Source organism: Protomyctophum bolini, assembly GCF_963924005.1.
Source record: "Protomyctophum bolini genome assembly, chromosome: 2".
Lineage (NCBI taxonomy): Eukaryota > Metazoa > Chordata > Actinopteri > Myctophiformes > Myctophidae > Protomyctophum > Protomyctophum bolini.
The window spans coordinates 3,945,518-3,962,578 of record NC_137863.1 but is presented as its reverse complement, the minus strand read 5'-3'; the positions used below and the strand labels follow the sequence as shown (position 1 = coordinate 3,962,578).

Below are 17,061 nucleotides of genomic sequence, written 5' to 3'. Positions count from 1 at the left end.
GTCGCTCTGGATTAAGAGCGTCTGCTAAATGCCTAAATTGTAAATTGTAATCATCCAAACAGAAAAGCCCCATCTGTTTGCATTTAAGATTATGTTAAATGACTCGATTTGCCACCGACTTTATGCAACAATCAACAACACTGTATGCAACAACAAATCAACAGTTGTGCTGAAAAATAGACTCAAGATGAGGAATACGTCGTTTTCATGAGATTCAGGAGACATTCTTCTTGCACACGAAAAAGAGAGAGACTCCCCACCTGTGAGATGGGCTTGTAGATCGGCTATTTAAGTGTAAAATGAGTCATTACGGCGGCATCAAAGGCCCGCCAAAACACATTTAGTCTACTAAATGAACTGCAGATTCAGTCGACTAAAATCTTATGACATTTAGTGGACTAAAACTAAAATACTAAGACTAAAAACATTCCAGGTGACTAAAATATGACTAAAACTAAATGTAAAGTTTCATTGCAATTTCTGACTATGACTAAAATAGAAATGTGCTGCCAAAAACAACACTGGATTCAGCTGTGTATGGACAGACAGACAGACAGACAGACAGATAGACAGACAGACAGACAGACAGACAGACAGACAGACAGACAGACAGACAGACAGACAGATAGACAGACAGACAGACAGACAGACAGACAGACGTACAGACGTACAGACGTACAGACAGACGTACAGATGTACAGACGTACAGACAGACAGACAGACAGACAGACGTACAGACAGACAGACAGACAGACAGACAGACAGACGTACAGACAGACAGACAGACAGACAGACAGACAGACAGACAGACAGACAGACAGACAGACAGACAGACAGACAGACAGACAGACAGACACTGTGTGCTAGTTAGCATAACGTTGTGCATTCAGTATCCTGCTATGAAGGACAGCGTAGCTACTAGAGCGAACAGACAAACCAAAGCAAACCTCTATGGTTGGTTCTGCAGCTGGATGAAGAAAACAACGCACGCACGCACACACGCACGCACATACACACACACACGCACACCACGGCTCCAGGATGAAATGACATGAGGAGGGAGGGGGGACGGGGGGGCAGTGTCAATCAAAATCTACAAAGTAATTTACTAGCAACTAAAGCTTTCAAATTAAATAATTGTAGTGGGGGAAAAAATTGCCTTTGAGATGTACTGCAGAAGTAAAAGTAGGCTATTTGAAAATACCTCAGAATTGTACTTAATAAATATACACGCACGTACGCACACACGTACTCACAGACGTACGCACACACGCTGCACGCATGCGCACGCGCACACGCACACACACACACACACACTAAGACATGCTGTGTCTTGGAATTAAATGTGTCCGTCTCTCTCTCTCGACTGCTTGGCGTTCCAACGGTAGCATAGCAACAAAAAGCCAAGCAGTCACTCTAGTCTGCACAAATCCTCACACAGTTGAAACCACTATTCAGCATCTTCTTCCCTTTCACTGACGCCATTTTACCTGTAGTTCCATCGTCACCTGTAGTTCCAGCATAAGACCAGCAGAGGTGTTTTAATTTATTCTATTTTCCAAATATCTTTATTTTATTTAAGTTTTTAAAGAACAGAAATCCCAGAGATCTCAGGCGGGGCAGGCAGAATGAAAAGTCTATGTTGTTGAGCAACACATGCCCCTCCCAGACAAAAAAAACTAACATTTTCTCCCCTTCAAGTCCCAATTTAATAAGTAAGCCAATTCCTAATCCCCCAGCCTCTCTACAGGTACTCCATCTGTGCTAACCCCCACAATATCCCACTGTACCTTCGACAGGCAGCCTCTGTAGACATTTTTAAAGCACAGCTCAAAGTCAAGACGCACTTCTACACCCTTGCTTTTAATTGATCTTTTATTTGTTCTGTTATTCATGTCCTCACTGTATTGCATTACATTTACTGCTTTTTAATGTTTATGCCTTGCTTTTCTTTTCATTTTTTCTCCTTTGCTCTGTAAAGCACTTAGAGCTGCATTTCATGTCTTGAAAGGTGCTATACAAATAAAGTTTTATTATTATTAATAAGTCTTTGGGAGGGTGAAGATAGCCTGGGGTGTTCTTTTCACCTGACAGTGAAGGGTCTCACTAGATGGGCGTAAATGTTTGTAAACAATCCTCAAAATGTTTGTAAACAAATCAAAAATATCTGTAAACAAACCATACAATGTTTGTAAACAAACACTGATATGTTTGTAAACAAATCACAAATGTTTATAAATCACAAATGTTTGTAAACAAATCCACCATGTAGGTAAACAAATCACACGTTTGTAGACAAACCCTGAAATGTTTGTAAACACATCCTTGAGCGTTGGTGGGATGTATAATAACGTGTCCAGGACAGGTTTCAGACTTCTCCTCAGGAGACTTGGGTCAGATCTGAAGCCATTTGATTTGGCGCTATAGGAACCCGTTGTGACAGCATGCCCTTGATGATAGCAATGATGACGTAAGAAAGATGTGGATTAAAGGACCCACTGCCAGAGTGTAATTGGTTTTCGATGGTGACGTAATGACGATATGTTTTAGTGTTGGTAGGATTAAAGGCAATGCTCTTATATGTATACATGTATGTATTAATCTGGCACCACTGCCGTATCAGGCACAGTTTGCTGGGACGGTGCATACGCATCAAAATTGGCGGGGCGGCTGGGACGGTGCATACGAGTCCCGGGTGAAACTAGTACTTGTGCGCTCTGCTTGCGCAAGTAATTACCACACACACACACACGCACGCGCACACACACACACACACACACACACACGAAGCATCATCATTACATATACCTGACCCTGATGGGATGAGAGGTGTCTGTCTGTCTGACTGACTGGCTGGCTGGCTGGCTGGCTGTCTGTCTGACTGACTATCTGTCTGTCTGTCTGACTGGCTGACTGACTGACTGGCTGGCTATCTGTTTGACTGACTGACTGACTGACTAACTGACTGACTGGCTGGCTGGTCTCGTGGTTCCCAAACTTTTTCACGTCAAGGACCCCCAAATTGACACTTATTATTAGCCCGCCGGACCCCCATTTAAAAACATATGCCAGGGACCCCCATAAGAGAATATATATATAGCAGCGATTCTCAAGCTTTATTATTTTGAAGGACCCCCAGTTTGACATGCATTAGTCTACTCTACGGACCCCCATTGAATGGCATTTCTATCTCTGGGACCCCCAATATAGGCCTAAGGGTCCATTTGGTTCCAAACTATCATTTAGCTGGGGACCCCCTGGAACTCCCTCTAGGACCCCACTTTGGGTTGGGGAACCAGTATAGTGTATCATTGAGTCAATAATCAACAGTTTGCAGAATTACAGTACATTTCGAGCACAATTAAACTCAATACAAAAGACTGTTAACGACCCAATAAAAGCTTGTTTACAAGAGGGTCCACCTTGTTCAATTCATCAAAACATTTATAGACGTACAAAAAAACACTTGATGAATATATACATCACACATCTATATTACAATTTACAAATAGACACTTATATATATCAGATGGGAGGCGAGGTGACTGACTGGTGCGACAAAACAAGAGGCAATCAGCAATCTCAATCTAGAATATTAGGCTACATCAGAATACATGTCTTTTACAAATCTATTCATCGGAAATAAATGATGTCTTTGGTGCCATATGAGACCTCTAAAATCTAGTGTAAAATGATGCATAATAGTATTTTAATAATGATGCTGGCCGCGGCCATGATTCTGTCTGCCAAATCAAGACACGACACATTCATTTCCAAGTTAATGGACACAGACTGAACACAGTGTTTTAAGCCTCGCATCATGTTTTCATTAAAGTCATTTAGGAGCTGCAGCTGCAATGATGACAGATCTGCATGTTCGCCATAACTCATAGTCAATGAATTAATTCTCTCTTCGGGTTAATATTAGGCTATATATAAATAATGACGTTGGTAGCATCACTGGCTAACCGCTAACAACATGTCTTTGTGATCATTCCAGCCAGGGCACACACCACACAGTCTCACACACACACACACACACACACACACACACACACGCGCACACACACACACACACACACACACGATCTGAGACTTAAGTGCACGCCACTAGTGTGCACGTTAACGTATGTAAAGCATCTTCATAACATACATTTTCTACGACGATTTACAGGCAACGCTGCCTTCATTAAACACACACTTAACAGATCAAATATATATTTCCCTGCAGCGTTTTTTTTTAATTCAAATGCCATTTTTTAACACCAGCGATCCGATCTACTGTATTTCCTCAGTGGATTTATGAGTCTATATCATAATAAAAACGTTAAAAATGAATACCAATAAGGCGCATTGTTCCACACAACACTAAACCCCCGTTGGAACGAGTGAGCGGATCGATATGAAGTCGATAGTCCCTGGGATGTATAATAATATTATGTCTATAGTTTGCTGTTATTGTTTCTTACCCTGTGGCTGTGCTTAGGGTGGCCAGACATCCGGTTTCACGCCGGACAGTCCGGTTTTAGACCCACCTGTCCTCCTCCCACCTCAACCTCTGGCCGGACACATAATTGTCCGTTTTTTTGTGATATACAGTGCTTGTGCCATAACTGTCATTTACGTCGTCTGCCTGGGTATTAAAATCTCCGCAGCGCTGCTCAGCTCCGAAGCGAGCCGGCCACACTGTCTTAAAAAGAGTGAGGGTGAGGCGAGTGGAGACGTTCGGAGTGTTGCCATGTCCGCTTAATTATAAGCGACTTTGGGCTTGTTTTATATAATAGGCTACTAAGCCTAGTCAGGCTTCTTTTGTGCTTGTTTTCATAGACATGGTTGCTTGGTTCTCTTCCAAAACCTGGCAACACTGCCAGTGGGATGGTCGGTTTGTTTGTTGAGCTCTCACAATCACTTTAGTATAGTTGATGCAGAGATAAATAAGCCAAATATGCCGAAATGAAAAACTACATTTAATGAGCAATGGAGCAAGGAACTCGACATCATAAAGAAAGGGAGGCTAAAGCACTGTGAATATATAGGCTACTGGCATCATTCTATGTCCCACACCGATGACCATAAGACTGTATAAAAAAAACACAAGAAAGAGATTAAACATAAAACATATCTAAACATCAAATAAAATAAATTGATTATAAAATGAATGGCCTTTGTGGTACCCTATAATTTAAAAAGGTTAATTTAATTAGCAAATATATGTTCTCTGTGGACATAATGCTGGAGAGGATAGTGGTGAAAATCAGGTGCAATAGTAGTAGTAATAATATTAATATCTGGGGGGGGGGGGGGGGGGGGTCGGGGGAGCGAGCCCCGCAAAAAGTGTCCTCCTTTCTGAGGTCTTGCAGGTGGCCACCCTAGCTGTGCTGCAGGCAGCGGAGGCGCCATCGATCATTCGATGCTGCTCAACTATTCCTCTCTTCCAATGAAATAGTTTTCAGAAACGGGATACTGGACACCACGCCCTGTGGGAGGAGACAGGAGGTAGGCTGTACAATGTACATGTCACACCGACGGTAACAGGACAACTCACCCTGTTTCTGTTTTTCCTCCCAGAACCTTGATCCCCAGTGAGGGGTTGGTGGGAGAGGCAGAGGACAGCAGACGGCTGGACTTTGAATTTCTCTAACTATAAACTTTCATGACAGCAGAACAGCCTAAGTACAAATATAATTTATGAAAAGCTACTAAAGTGAAGTCTTTTCCCAGAAGTTGTTGTGTAGGATATGTGGGGATTATCTGACGAGGTACCATTTGAGTGGGCAAAACCTTACACTAAATAATACTAAATTGTTTATAGGGTCAATATAAGTAAAATAATATAGCCTTTCCACAGGAGTATCTTTTCATATTTTTCCAAAAAACAGCCAATAGCATATTACAAAGTTATCCCCGTCACTGGTGAATATTCCGGGAGGAAAAACGGACAAGCACCGGGGTGAGTTGTCCAGTATTCCCACCGACTGATCACAATGAGACCACCGGCGGCGAATAACCGTTACTTATTATAATTCATTCGTGAGCACTTTTTTAGTTTTTTTTTTAGTTTTTTACCATCCATATACACTGTAGCCAGTAGCCTATATACACTTTTTTTATTTTTTATATATATATATTCTTTTTATTCAGAGATGAAAAACATGCTTTATACATTTCAGTTTACAATATGCACCTCTTTTTTTACAGTAGTGTTTAGACAGTGATATGAGATTGTTAAAGAGAAACAACAAAAAAGATCATACAAAATAATCAAACAATATAGTCTATATAATATAGATGAGAAATAAACAAATAATGAATAAATAATTATACATAAAAATAAAAAAATAAAAACAATACACTGTACACACTTTTAATTCCCAGTTTTCCCCCCACACATAATTCAAAGGAGCTTGAGAATAATTATGGTGCATAGCCCAGTGGCCCGAGGACCCCCAGGGGTCCTTCCACATGGGGGTCCCCCCCTCAAAGATCTTCTGCATTGTGTAGTCCATTTGAACTGGAAGGAAAGGTTGACACTAGCCTGCAGAACTGCTTTATTGATTTATTTATTAACAGTTTGCAGAATTACAGTACATTTCAAGCACAAACTCAATACAAAGACTGTTAACTGTGAGTGGACGACCCAATTAAAGCATTACACTTGTTTACAAGAGGATCCACCATGTTCAATTCATCAAAACATTTAGAGACGTACAAATAGACACTTCCATATAGTCAAAGAACAGAACAGGAATTCATCATAAAGGATTCAGATTTTACGGGGGCCAGTTTCGAATTGCAGCCGTCCGTAGGTGCCCTTTGAGAGCGGTTTTGAAGGAGTCAAGGGATTCACATGTCTTAATGACTGTTGGTAGGGCGTTCCACATTTTGGTGGCATAGGAGCGAAAATAATTTAGTCCCTTGTTTGTGCCGAATCTGGGTTGTACATGGTTTGTTGCACTCCCTCTGGTGTTGTGGGTGTGGACTTAACATTAACATTAAGGAAGTATTTAGACAGGTACATGGGTATCTTGGTGGCGTATCGAATCTTGTGGACCAGACCCATTGCAAGATGCTGTACTCTGTCGTCGACCCTAAGCCATTCCAGCCTGTCAAAGTGGGCAGGGGTGAGGTGGGTTCGGGGGGTGAGGCCAAGTAGGAGCATGACCAGTTTGTTTTGGGAGGTCTGGAGCCTTGCGTTTCTGGCCTTTGAGGTGCATATAGTCAAAGAAACCTTGTACGAGGGCTCCTGTTAAGGTCTTCAAGGTGTTTTTGTTGACCAGTGAGGAGATCCTGTAAAGGAATCTTGTTCTTTGATTGACTTTTTTGATTACGTTGGTGGCCATTTTATCACCGGAAAGATTGGCCTCCAGGATGGAACCTAGGTAGGTAATTTCATCTTTTCGTGTGATAATATTGTCACCCACTCTAACCAAGAAGCCAACTGCCTTGCAAGAAGCTCCACTTTTTCTTTTTCATTTGACTTATTTTGCTATAGTCATGGCTGCCAGTTCCCACCTGATGTTGTGTGGGAGTTCAGACTGATCCACCCCGTACTGAATAACTGCTAGCTCGCATAACGTCTTCAGACTAGGACTCAAGTCTAAGACGTACAGACCGACACCAAAGTGGATGACACGATCTCCCACAATGCAACAGCGGCCATCAGTCATGCTTGACGGGCCGGTCCCTTTGGGCTTAACCTCCTTCCAGGAGAAGGTCTCTGGGTTGAGTTTCCACAGTTCATTGAAGTGCGGCATTGTTGAAGCCACGTTGTAGATGTACAGCTCTCCATTGTAGGTAAAGGCTGAATGACCCTCGAGTCCTTTTGGAAGAGGGTGTGTAGAAGGTGTGTTCATGAAGTGGTTGGTCTCTGTGTCAAACACATACATGTTTTTGCATCCAAATAGAAACATATTTGTCCCAATAATGGTGGCAGAGTGATATGCTGTAGTAAATGGTAGGTTAATTAAAGACCAGACCATTGTGTTGGTGTCCAACTTGTACATGTCATTACTGAGGAGAAGAGACCGATGACCATGAATATACATGACATTCCCCAAGACACAGGCCGAGTGGCCGCACCTCCCCTGTGGAACAGTGCCAGAAACCCTGGGCGTGAGCATTCTGTGGTCGTCGACGTTAAATGCATAAAGCACCGTGTTGAAGTTCCACGTGCCAGTCATCCCCCCCCATAGGTAGATGAAAGGGTCGATCAGCACAGCTGTGCGGCAGGTGCGCATGGGGAGAACCTCAAGGGGGCGTTGTCCTCTTCCCGGTTTCTCCGGGGGCAACTTGGTCCAGCACAAAGACACTGTGTTGAAGACATGCACTTCGGTCCGCCGCTTTGACTCGATAAAGTCTCCTCTAAAGCAGTACACCTTGTGGTCCACCGCTACAGCAGCATCGCACGCTGTCTCTGGAAGCCCTTCTAGGTGCACCGTCCAGCAAAGCATTTCACACAGCAGTTTATAGGTTTCACCCAGTAAAACAATGGAGTCCTGAACACCTTGACTTGAAGGAATGCAGTTCTACTGTGTGGGTCAGCACTTATGTAGACTGGCGGGACGTAGACATGATGTCACTGTCTACGATGTCACTGTCTGTAGACATGATGTCACTGTCTATGATGTCACCGTCTGTAGACATGATTTCACTGTCTGTTTTACAGACTAAATGACGTCGTAGAGGCCAGTGTCAATTTCTTCGACTAAAACTATGACGCAAAGGGTCACGGTGGGAGAGTACAGTCGGTAATGCTGTCACCTCAAGGTCCTGGGTTCCATTCCTCCTCCGTGTCATCAGTGCCCGGCCATATACCCGAGGCGGGGTTGGCAAAAGGGCCGTTCTGTGTGGAGTTTGCATGTTCTCCCCGTGTCCAAATTGTGGGATATAAAAAATTATAAAGATTTAAAAAAACGATGACTCAAAATATTTGTCGACAGAGCACAGTCAAACACTAGTCTTGGACTAAAAGGATAAATGTAAACAGCAACAGAGTACAGTACGCCCTACCCTTCACCCCTAAACTATATATTTGCTATATTTTTACTATATTGAAAAACATTTCAAAATAGTTCTACTAGCCGATCTACACATCGACACATTGTGAGCTTGTAGATTGGCTATTTGAACTAATTTTAAAATGTTTTTCAACATAGTAAAAAAAAATTAAAAAAAATGGGGGTGGCACATATAGCATTTGGTCGAAAAGGATACACACACACACACACACACACACACACACACACACACACCGGTCTTGTTTCCATTCGGGTCCTGACATAAACACATGACTAAAAACTAAATTTAAAAAAGGAAAAAGTAGGACCTGTATAGTTGCAGGGTGTACAGTACTGAAGTGTTAAACAGAGATATAATATCACATTGCGGTTGTTATATACACATGTTGGCCCGATACAGGCTATAAAGCTTTTTGAAACAAATAGCCGTAATCTTTTGCAGATCACTTTTCTCAAAACTATTTAAATACCAGACTATACAAACTAAGGACCCCCTATAGCAGCCCTGAGGGGCCTCTGTTGAAGGCCCCTGCTGCTACAGTATGTAATAGTTTGTTCAGAGTAACAGGGGGTCGACTCCCCATTTCTTGTAAACAGAAAATACGGTAGACTCTATAGTTTCAGGTCAGGACCAATTCCATGCAATCAGGAGAGAGAGAGAGAGAGAGAGAGAGAGAGAGAGAGAGAGAGAGAGAGAGAGAGCACATACAGGATGCAGGATAAACCAGTGGAATTGGAAGCGGGCAGAACCAAATTGGATCTGATAAGTGGGTCCATTCTCCTGGATGACCCGGCAGCTGAAAACTAGTTTAGTAAAGAAGAGGAGAGACTGCAGGGAACGTTACTGAACAAACACTAGATTGTTTTATGGATCACGACTAGAGTAAAAAAAATCTAATTTATTTTTCCTAAATTTAAGAATATGTTAATATATATATATTTTTTAACACATTCAGGCCCAACGTCGAAATTAAAAAAAAAAAAGTTTTCAGAATCATGATAATTTTCCGAAAGATTTTAGTCGCATTTTAACGATTTCATAGCGCGCCACTCGGTTTCAAGTATAGTGAAAATAGCCGATATACAAGCTGCGTTGTGCGCTTGTAGATCTGCTATTTTCACTAGTTTGGGTCCCTGGCAAACAACTAATCTCTCTTCTGGGACTGGACCAAAAGGACGTAAAATCTGAATTATTTTTTATCATACGATTTTTGTAACCCATTTTTCACCCCTGTGTCAATCATCTAATGTGATCCTGGGCTCTACACACCCTCCACCAACCTAGTCCCCATATATGGGGGACAAGGGGAGACCAACCTAGTCCCCATATATGGGGGACAAGGGGAGAGCAACGGACTTGAACTCATGCTTCCTTCATGCCTGAGTGTCCAAGTGTCTCCTTTACACCTGACAGGGGGGAGTTTCCCTGGTTGGACGTAGCGCGTGGAAGGAACACGTTATTCCAACCAGTTCCTTTCCTCTCCATCAGGCACCCCGGCTGGCCAGGGGGAGGCAGTTTTCAAAATATACCTTTAACATTTAGATTAATGGTTAAAACCTCAAGGCAAACAATATACACAATAAGCCAAAACGCTAAACCCACGGAATACACTGCACAATAGAACTTTTATTCAACATAGACAGAGTGTACAGAAAACAAAAATATGCACAAAACCCAAAAATGAGAAACACAGATTCGTCTCATGGAATGATTGTTTGGAACTCGAGGGGAAAAATAAATTCACGGCTCAAATCGACTTAAATAAATTAATTTTTGAAAATTAGAAGTCTCTGAATGGGTTATCATCAAGTACAACAGCATGCGCAAAACATCAAAAATAGTCTTTCTGACATGACATGGTATCGACAAAACGACTCATATTTGTCAGGCATGTATAGACTTTGATCCAGAAGTTCTGGAAAAGGTAAAGTTTTATGGTTAAAATGGGTAAAAGAAAACAAAAAAAATAATGTTAATATTTGAAACAAAAATAATCTGTTACAGTATATAAAAAAATATCTACTCATAGCCATAGGCAACACCAAAATCTTGCAAGTCATCCATGAAATCAAGCATAACAACAGACTCGGTAACATTCATAACCGATAGCTCGCTGTGACCACGGACGACACTAAGGAACTCTCAAAAACCCGAATTCCAAACGGATTTGACTGACAGCACTTTCGTTTCGCTTTGAATTTCTTCTTTACCACCAGCATCAAATGACATGTAAAAACATTTACAAATAATAAACAAATTCATGTTTTTTTTTTATCGTGGAACATTTCGATAAAACACAGCAGAGGGAAGGTTTGAGAGAGCGAAGAGAGCCAACAGTACCACGTACGTCATCGCCAACAACACTTGTGCGCACAATTAATTTCAGTACTGTACACACAATAACCACTAGGATTACCCTACCTACTGTATAGAATAGGGTCTCTATGAGATTTGGTGTAGAGGGAAATACTAGGGAGGACCTAGTACAGTGCAGAGCCCTGGGGGACCCCAGTCAACGGAGTATTATATATTTAAGGTGGTTAAAATCAAACGGTTCCAGGACCCTATAGGTCGGTAATCCAGCCTGATGGGAGTGTCGCGGGTTCGAGTCCCGAGCATGTCGGCCTTTGCCGCAGGTCTCCCCCCCCTCCCTATGTCTCCCCCCCTTTCCTGTACCCTATCAATAAAAGGCAGAAATGCCCCAAAAACAAAGAAATCGTACAAAAAAACCCGGTTTCAACAGAAAGACAAAGAAAGCTTTTTGTTAAGGCTTGTTGTGTGATATCAAAAGTATAGAAGCAAACAACGTTGGATGATAATCTCTCCGTTCTATAGTTTACGTTGTTATTACATGATCAGTCGGAGTAGGACAGTGGTTGGTTCTCAACCTTTTCAGGTCGTGACCCCCCCCAAAATAATCATAATTATTTGAACTGGGGGTCCCCCACACACAAAGTTTACCCAGGGTAACTGGACTAAGCATCAGATCGTTTACAGCCAGGCCCTGCTTATTTCATAGAACATTTCATGGTAGAGGTTCAATGCCTTGTCCAAGGGCACTTCAGCGGTAGTAGATTTTAACGTGTCGGACCGCTGATTCGAACTGGCGACCTTCCGATATCAAGACCGCTCCGCAATCCGTTCGGCCACCGCTGCCACACACACACACTCACTCCAGATTACGCCAGATTGTAGCATTGTGCGGAAGGAAGCGGGGCTCGAACCCGGGGGCTCCTCCCACTCACCAGACCTAACGCTCAACCCGCTGTGCCAATAGGGCTGAGCGGCCCGATTGGCTGGGCTCAGGGTCTGCCAATAGGGCCTGCCAATAGGGCTGAGCGGGCCGATTGGCTGGGCTCAGGGTCTGCCAATAGGGCCTGCCAATAGGGCCTGCCAATAGGGCTGAGCGGCCCGATTGGCTGGGCTCAGGGTCTGGCGGGCTGGGTCTTGGCTGGGGGAGGGGCTACATAAACCTTTAGATGAATCTTGATTCCTCATGTTTTACAGAGACGCATCTTTCAGTTTCAACAGGATATTGCACACACACACACACACCACACCATGCGGGCTCCGCAGCCATTCAAATGTGAGATCAACGCAAAACCGCTAAATAATACATCTTCACTGTGTCATCCTCTGAGCTGCAGTGAGTTTTATTATAATAATAATACATATTATAATAATAATATGTCTTCACGGTGTCGTCCTCTGAGATGCAGTGAGTTTTATTATCACATGAGGTAGGAAAGGGACATAGAAAAAGACGCTGGAGTGAATAAAATCTATACAGGCATTATGCGATGTTCTAATTAACTAGGGGAATTTAACCCATTTTGGGGCGGGAACCCCTTTGGGTGTTTTAAGCATTATGTTATACTTTAGCTATTGAAAAATAGCAGATCTACAAGCTCATAGCGTGGCACCGAGTGCCGCGCTACGAGCTTGTAGGTCTGCTGTTTTTTGATAAATCGTGAAAATGTGGCACAAATCTTTGAATATATATATATTCTTTCAGAGCGAACGTTTTTAACTCAAATCTTTGCTTCTGGGGGTTTCCTGGAATAACATATTTTCAGATGGGGGTCGGCGGCCAATTACATATCATTTTTGGGGTCCTTGACGTAAAAAATATTGAGCACCACTGATACAGAAACATGAGGTATTTCAGAAAACTGTCAGGCCTAAATGGGTTAAGGGCTATTCATTAAAATATGGGTCGAGCTATTCCACTCAATCAATAAATAATAACCACCACAATGTTGTTTGGAATGGATTTCGAGTGGGATGACATTGTATAGCCAAGCCATTGTTAACACCAAACACTTCCACCCACGTGGAAGGGTTCGCGCCGAGTGTGCAAATTTCAAAAGGGGATAATTATAATCACATCGCATACACCTAAAATACAACAAGTAAGACGGGCAAACGCGGGAAGCGAACGCAGCTATACGTCCAAATATGGAGTGTGTTGCATCAATCACAAACAAATCACTCAGCTCCATATATGGGCACAAAAGGGGGACACACAGACATGATCTGCTAGGTCTCATAGTAAGTGCTCACTGCATTCGCAATTATGTTAACTAAATTTAAGCTACAAAAGCTATTTGACTTTGTGTTTTGTTTAAGGCAACTCAAAACTACTCGTATTCGTTTCCATTTTGAAACCACGTAAGACTTTATAAAAGACGTATATATGGTCTATACAAGCTCATAGCATGGCACTGGGTGCCGCGCTATGAGCTCTATGAGCTTGGAGGTCTGCTATTTTTGAAAAATCGTGAAAATGTGGCACAAATCTTTGAATATATATTCTTTCACAACAAACGTTTTTAACTCAAATCTTTGCTTTAGAGGGGTTCCTGGAATAACATATTTTCAGATGGGGGTCGGTGGCCAATTACATATCATTTTTGGGGTCCTTGACATGAAATATTGAGCACAACTGATACAGAAACATGAGGTATTTCTTATTTTTAATTTCGACGTTAGGTCTAAATGGGGCGGGAACCCCTTTTGGTGTTGGGAATTATGTTATGCTTTAGCTATTGTAAAATAGCAGATCTACAAGCTCATAGGGCGCCACCGAGTGGCGCCCTATGAGCTGAAAAATCGAAGTACGACTGACATAGAAACATAGCCTTTTCAGAAAACTGTCAGGATGTAGAAGACGTTTCTAGAATCTGATCTCAGGTCAAAATTCGAAATTCGAAAAATAAATAAATGCCAGACAGACAAAAAATAAAATCACCCCAAATGTAAACCCCAAAAGTGATATAGTATAACATACTCTATACCATAATACAGACTGGTCAGAATTTTACATTTTATTAATTGAAATAAAGTTACATAGTGCCGCTTTAAAATCGATTGCTTTGACAAAAGTTCATGTGGAAACCAAGAAGGTTTGAAATGTCACCGTTGGATTAGTGGGATGAATAATAATGGGTTTGTTTTAAAGCTATCAAATTAATTCCAAATTAGACCCATAATGCTTTGCTCCCACCCAGGCCTGTCCTGCGGTGAGCCTCACCGGTGAGCGATGAGCCTCACCGGTGAGCCTCACCGGTGAGCCTCACCGGTGAGCCTCACCGGTGAGCGATGAGGCTCACCGGTGAGGCTCACCGGTGAGCCTCACCGGTGAGCCTCACCGGTGAGGCTCATCGGCACCGTTCAGATATCAACAATATATAAGTGTAGGATTCAACACATCCTTTTGCTACGAGATGCTTTTAAATAGGCTCTAAATGCACACAGAATACCTCCTTCTACTTCTGGGCCCCCATTGGACCGTTATGCAGACCATCTGACCATACTGGGCCCCCATTGGACCGTTATGCAGACCATCTGACCATACTGGGCCCCCATTGGACCATATGCAGACCATCTGACCATACTGGGCCCCCATTGGACCGTTATGCAGACCATCTGACCATACTGGGCCCCCATTGGACCGTTATGCAGACCATCTGACCATACTGGGCCCCCATTGGACCATATGCAGACCATCTGACCATACTGGGCCCCCCACTTTACTACAGTACAAATTACAGTATGCTATGAGTTCGACTGAGGCCACAGAATACGTTTACTGTGGGTTAGTCCCACAGTGTTGGCAGTTTTTTTAACCCATTCTGACCTGAGATCAGATTCATACGAGGTTTCCACTGGACACACACTGGTCTGATTAACCCATTCTGACCCGAGATCAGATTCTAGAAATGTCAGTCGTTCTTCGATTTTTCAAAAATAGCAGACCTACAAGCTCGTAGCGCGCCACTCGGTGGCGCGCTATGAGCTTGTAGATCTGCTATTTTTCACTAGCTAAAGCATGACATGATGCTAACCCCAAAATGGGTTCCCGGTCAGAATGGGTTAAACCACAGTCCAGACTATACAGTCCCTAATCCTGTCCAGTTTATCAAAAACCAATAATTTACAGTTGAAAGAGGACGCATGCGCACATTTACACACCATGAACCTGCCAACGAGTTTACAACCCAATTAAATAAAAAAATACTGACGACTCCTCCTCCATAATATGGTCATTTAATTCTCCTTTCCTCTATGACGATCAGACCACTTTAGCGTCATTTAAAATACTACAAACTGCCACCAAGCCATATTATATATCATATGTATATATATATATATATATATATATATATATATTATAGATCATATATTGCCGAGATCCAGCAACTGGCTCAACCGGTGTGAACAGAGTTATCACATTCCAGAGAAATCAACGTTTAACCCATTAATTAAAACCCAGGAAAGATTCCGAGTCATTTCAGATTTGAGCTATTTAAAAAAAAAGCATTATTTTATATACTTTCCCGCTCCGACAGTTGATGATGGAACAGAAGGAAGAGCATGACGGAAGAGGTTCTGTGTGAGAAACATGGACACAAGCGTGTGTAAAACAGGCACGAAAGATGACGCGCATGTTGAAAACGGACACGAAAGATCACGCGCATGTTGAAAACGGACACGAAAGATCACGCGCATGTTGAAAACGGGCACGAAAGATCACGGGCATGTTGAAAACGGGCACGAAAGATCACGGGCATGTTGAAAACGGGCACGAAAGATCACGGGCATGTTGAAAACTGTTTTACAACATGGGTCTTAATGGGTTAAATGACCTCGGTACCTGGTACCAGCCTTAATGGGTTAAATGACCTCGGTACCTGGTACCAGCCTTAATGGGTTAAATGACCTCGGTACCTGGTACCAGCAACTGGCTATGTGGGGCCCGATTATACAATGTGGCAAAACCTCCAGTTGCTCAGAAACCCATTCCACTTACAACGAAGTCTCATATATTTTAAGTATGCCATTTCGTTTTATTTAGCATTTCTGAATTGAATCATTGGGGCTGGAGTACATTCTATATCAACCTGTAGGGTATATTATTATTATTATTATAAGGCTGGAGTACACTGGTGGCTCAGGGGTAGTGTAGAGTGGCTGGATGGCAACCGCAAGGTTGCCAGTTCGAACCCTGTGGGCTCCCCAGAGTTAGTGTCGAAGTGTCCTTGAGCAAGACTCTGAACCCGATGTGCAGGTTGGTGCCTTGCATGGTTTCCGCCGCCATCGGTGTATGAATGTCTGTGTGTGTGCGAGAATGGGTGAATGTAATGCACAATCTATGTGAAGCGCCTTGGATAAAGGCGCTATATAAATGCACCATTTAAGCAACTGTAAAATGTAAAAACCAAAAGATGTTGAGAATGTCACTATAGTGTCAAGCACATGCATTAGTCAATCGAATCCGACTGGCATAACGGCGTATTTTACGGTTAGTATTTACTGTAGGTTTCCACTGTCCCAAATCCCTTTATATACTGTTACTTTTCATAGTAGACATAATCACGTATAGCTCAACCCACAATAGAAAAAGGCAAATGCTGCAAACTGTAGGACGTAAATAGGACTTAAAACCCATTTCCAACCATAAGCTCAAGAGATAATATTAATTATGGAAATAATGTCAATATTTACACTATTTATTCAGTTCCTCCCGGCTCTCCTGATATT

The 17,061-nt window shown here is 42.5% G+C and overlaps 1 protein-coding gene and 1 long non-coding RNA gene across 4 annotated transcripts in view; both read right to left on the bottom strand.

The window, feature by feature from the left end:
• elmo2 (engulfment and cell motility 2) overlaps window positions 1-4,541 on the bottom strand; it is a 46,653-nt gene extending 42,112 nt beyond the window's left edge. For all 3 annotated transcript variants that reach the window (XM_080783497.1, XM_080783496.1, XM_080783498.1), the window contains exon 1: window positions 4,470-4,541. The gene's annotated coding sequence lies outside the window, so the exon portion shown is untranslated. The remainder of the gene's footprint in view (window positions 1-4,469) is intronic.
• Window positions 4,542-10,624: 6,083 nt separating this feature from the next.
• Window positions 10,625-14,077, bottom strand: LOC308329504. Its single transcript, XR_013965396.1, has 2 exons — window positions 13,582-14,077; window positions 10,625-13,416 (listed from the first exon to the last, which is right to left on the bottom strand). It is a non-coding gene; the product is annotated as an uncharacterized lncRNA (long non-coding RNA).
• Window positions 14,078-17,061: the final 2,984 nt, after the last annotated feature.